This window comes from Passer domesticus, chromosome 9 (genome assembly GCF_036417665.1).
Source record: "Passer domesticus isolate bPasDom1 chromosome 9, bPasDom1.hap1, whole genome shotgun sequence".
Classification (NCBI taxonomy): domain Eukaryota; kingdom Metazoa; phylum Chordata; class Aves; order Passeriformes; family Passeridae; genus Passer; species Passer domesticus.
The window spans coordinates 8,972,256-8,976,464 of record NC_087482.1 but is presented as its reverse complement, the minus strand read 5'-3'; the positions used below and the strand labels follow the sequence as shown (position 1 = coordinate 8,976,464).

Below are 4,209 nucleotides of genomic sequence, written 5' to 3'. Positions count from 1 at the left end.
CTGTGCCAGCCAACAAAGCCCAGCAGGCCGGGAGGAGAGCCCGGGGGCAGCGCAGCTGCTTGGGCAGTGGCTGCTGCCAGGGACACGGGCCAAAGCCATCCCTGAGCAGCCACTGCCAGCCCTGGCCCTCCCTGCCCCGTGACAGCTCCCCCAGCCCCAGGGGACAGGCTCAGGCCCTGTCAGGACCCAGCGCAGCCCCTGCCCAGTCGGGAGCCAGGGCTGGCTCTGGCCCTGGGCTGGCGGCAGGGCTCCCGCTCGGGGCTGCTCCTGTGCCTTGGGCCTCTGGGCACTCAGGGCCAGCTCCGCAGCAGCTGCAGCGCCAGGGACGTTGCTGCACCAGTCCCGTTTCCCCGGGGCTCTGAACCAGCTCCAGAGGCCTGGAAGCCGAGGCGCCTCCAGCTTTGGCTGCTGCCGGGCCGGGCAAGGGCAGGCCCTGGGGGAAGAGCTGCTGCCACACAGCCCCGGCCAGGGCTGAGTCCCGCACAGCAATTACCTGCTGTGCCTGTGCCCGTGTCTGGCATCGCCTTCCTTCCTGCAGCAGGGGCTGCCAATGAGCCACTGCTTTCTTGGGGAAACACCTGCTTCAGCCCTGCCTTTTGGTCTATCACTTGAGAAACAAAAAAGGACAGTTGGATCAGATGGAACAGTTCCCCCTTTCTTTGCTGGCATCTTCAGGGCAGCATGATTATCAAAAATGGGGCAAAGATTCACAAAATATCTGGGCTTTTGTGGCTTGGCCACGGCCCTCCCTTCCCCAGAGAGCTGCCAGCGCTGAGCAGAAATCATGAGGGGATTGTGCAGGGCAAGGGCACACACGTGCATGGGTCTGTGCTGGCACCTGCAGCGCTGCCTCCTTGGCCAAGCTTTGGGGTCTTGAGCCACCAGTTCTCCCAGGGGAAAGGCCTTGACCTACCCTCAGCATCGCCCAGAGGCTCATTCCTGAACGTCGGTTGGGAAGCCAGATCACTTTCACCAACCGGGTTAGCTGCAAAGAACGGCAGGACAGAAGAGCTCCTGTGACCCTGTTGAAGATTCTCCTTCAGGCCCGAGTGGCAGTGAGGGCACTTGGGTGACTGGTGCCCTCCAAGGCACTCCCTCAGCTCTGCCTCCCCCTCAGGAGCAGGGGGACCTCGTGCCTGTAGTGGCCCCACACTGGGATGGAAGGAGCCCCTTGCAGGGCAGTCAGGGCAGGAAAGGACTCCCTGGAGCTGCCAGCAGCTCTAAAGCCAGCCCCGGGCAGGGCCAGGGCTTGGCAGTGGCAGCAGGAGCAGCTCAGGCTCCCTGGGGTAGGCAAAGGAGCTGCCAAAGGCTCAGCCCCGGGGCACAGCCCTGGGCCCGGCCCCTTCACTCTCTGCCCTTCTCGGTGGCTGCAACAGAGCACACGGAAGGACACACTGGCATTGCACATGAGAGGAAGATGGACAGATAAATGCTCCCATCGACAGCAATCCTGTGGGATCCTTCAGAGCTCCAGAATGGAGCAGGGCAAGACTTCCTGAACTGATCAACCTTCAGAGGAACTTAAGGGAAATGCCACTTGACTGAGCTCTTGCCACATTGACACTGATTATTCTGTCAGGAAATGTACATTGAGAACTTGCCTCCAACATCTGGCAAGGTCTTCAAACCACCATTCACCAGTGTTTCCAAGTAATCTAAGCCGTGATCCCAATCTAAAAGGGAGCAGAGATCATAAACATTTCCATGGTGTGCTGGGATTTCTTTCTGCCTTAAGGAACTGGGCACTGCAAGGGGGTTGGGTAAGACTGTGGGAGCCTGTGGCTCCTGTTCACTCTCCACACACTCTCCATGCCTTTTGCAACATCCCTGGAGGGGCTGCTGGAGCAGCCCAGGGCCCTGGGCCTCCCTCATTCCCACACAGGAACCCCTCACTAAATGCTTGGGGAAAACTGCAGTTGTGGCAGGCAGTGCCACAAGTATCCCTCCCAACCTCTGTCCCTCCCTCCTGCTTGCCCACCTGCCCATGGAACAGCTCCCACAGCCCAAGGGCAAACAGCCAGGCCCTCTCAGGACACACTGGAGCCTTGCTCTCCCCCTCTGTCCTTTCCTCACACTGGGCACCCCGTGCAGTCACTGCCAGGTTTCAGGACATGTCTCCCATGGAGGGACCCCAGCAGGACTGCTCAGTGCCCTGAGCCTGCTCGGGATAATTCCCCTGGGCTGTGCCGCTCTAGTCCAGGCTGTGCCCGCACTGCCAAGCAGCAGAGAGGGCAGCTCAAGCCTCAGCAGGGCTCAGGCCCAGAGGCACAGCAATTACCTTCTGGGACTGTGCCTGGCATCTCTTCCCTTCCTTCAGGAAATGCCACCTTCCACAGAGCCTCTCTGTCCATCCCTTGAGAAAGGAAGAGGCACAGCTGGATCAGATGGAATCATTATGCACTGGGGATGTGGCCTCTTCAGGAGGCAGCACATGTCGAAGTCATGGATAAGGATCAGGAAAATCCTGATCCCTTCAGTGCCCTGGGGCTGGCTATGGCCCTCCCTCCTCCAAGCAGCCACCACTCCGGATGGGACTGGGAATTGGGAAATTGCAGAGGATTTCAGGCCAGTGGTGCAGTTTGGGCTGCCTGTCAGCTGATGCCAAATGCCTTCCTGCAGAGGCTGGGCAGAAGCTGCAGCCAGGCCAGGCTGGGAAACAGCCCTGCAGGGCGTGAAAGCAGCAGTGGCGCAGCGGGGCTGCCATGGATCCCTTCCCGCTGTGCTGGGCACAGCGTGTCCAGATGTGCAGCCAAAGCCCTGGCTGCTGAGTCCCAGGGGAAGTATGAGGGAAATGAAAATGCTCTCACCATGCCCTTTCTGCAGTTCTGTCACGATGTGTTTCAGGATGTTGTTTGGCTCGTGGGGTTTCTTCTGTCGTTTGCCTTTGCTCTTCCCTCTCAGAGGACCTTAAGAGAAAGTAGTTCCGTTTCCCGGGAATGGATCCCACAAAAGCAGGGCTCAACCTTGGGGTCAGCAGGAGCACACTACTCACCCCTGCCATGGGAACCAGTCTTCTTTGTAGGAATAAGCAAAGGAGCAGGAAAAGTCCTCGCTGCAGACACATCTGTGACACAAGAGCCACAGAAGCTTCTGTCACCTGCTTCCTGCCAGGCTGTCAACAATTCTTCCTTGGTGGCACACTGAGAACATACCTGCAGGAGACTCCAAGGGCTTCAAAACTTTATGCAGCCAAGCTAATGGAGAAGCCTTCCGAGCAACCTCAGCTAGATCGGAGCACAGATTGAGAACATTTTTCAGGGTGTGCTGGGATTCCCTTCTGCCTCAGGGAACCGGGCACTGCAAGGGGGTCGTGTAAGGCCGTGGGAGCCAGATGTGAATGGATATGGCCAAAGCTGCACAGGGGCCTTAGGAACTCTGGGCTGGCTCCTGGTGCCTCTTTCCATGCCCTTTGCAACATCCCTGGAGGGGCTGCTGGAGCAGCCCAGGGCCCTGGGTCTCTCTCCCACTCCCACACCTGAAACTCTTGCTAAAGCACTGGGGAAAACTGCAGCAGGCAGTGCCACAACTTACCCTCTATCCCTCCATCCCTCCTGCCCTTGTCTCCCCCCCTTTCAATCTTCTTCTGTCTCTCCATACCTCTTTTCCCCTGGCACTAATCCCACAGCCCAAGGGCACATAGTCAAGCCCTCTCAGGACACACTGGAACCTTGCTCTCCCTCTCTGTCCTTTCCGCACCATGGGCACTCCGTGCAGTCGCTCCCAGGTTTCAGGAAATGTCTCCCATGGAGGGACCCCAGCAGGACGGCTCAGTACCCGAGTGCCCTGAGCCTGCTCAGGATAGTTCCCCTGGGCTGTGCCAGTCTTGTCTGGGCTGTCCCTGCACTGCCAGACAGCAGAGAGGGCAGCTCAAGCCTCAGCAGGGCTCAGGCCCAGAGGCACAGCAATTACCTCCTGGGCCTGGGCCTGGCATCGCCTCTCTTCCTGCAGCAGAGGCTGGCACGGAACCACTGCTTCCTCCGGGAAACACTGCCTTCTGCCCAGCCTCTCCATCCACTTCTGGAGAAAGGAAGAGGGACAGCTGGGTCAGGTGGGGATGTTCCCCACTGGGGAGGTGAGGCCTTCAGGAGGGAATGCTTGTTAAAGACATGGCTAGAAATCAGGAAATCCCTATAAACCTTTTGGGTAGGCCAGGGCCCTCCCTTCTCCAATCTGGTGCCCTTTCTATTCTACCCAGCAACTGGAAATTGC

The 4,209-nt window shown here is 58.9% G+C and overlaps 1 long non-coding RNA gene across 1 annotated transcript; it reads right to left on the bottom strand.

Moving 5' to 3' along the window:
• Window positions 1–1,601: 1,601 nt before the first annotated feature.
• Window positions 1,602–2,945, bottom strand: LOC135307419 (uncharacterized). The gene is made up of 3 exons (XR_010368138.1): window positions 2,808–2,945; window positions 2,279–2,353; window positions 1,602–1,673 (listed from the first exon to the last, which is right to left on the bottom strand). It is a non-coding gene; the product is annotated as an uncharacterized LOC135307419 (long non-coding RNA).
• Between the last annotated feature and the right edge of the window lie 1,264 nt (window positions 2,946–4,209).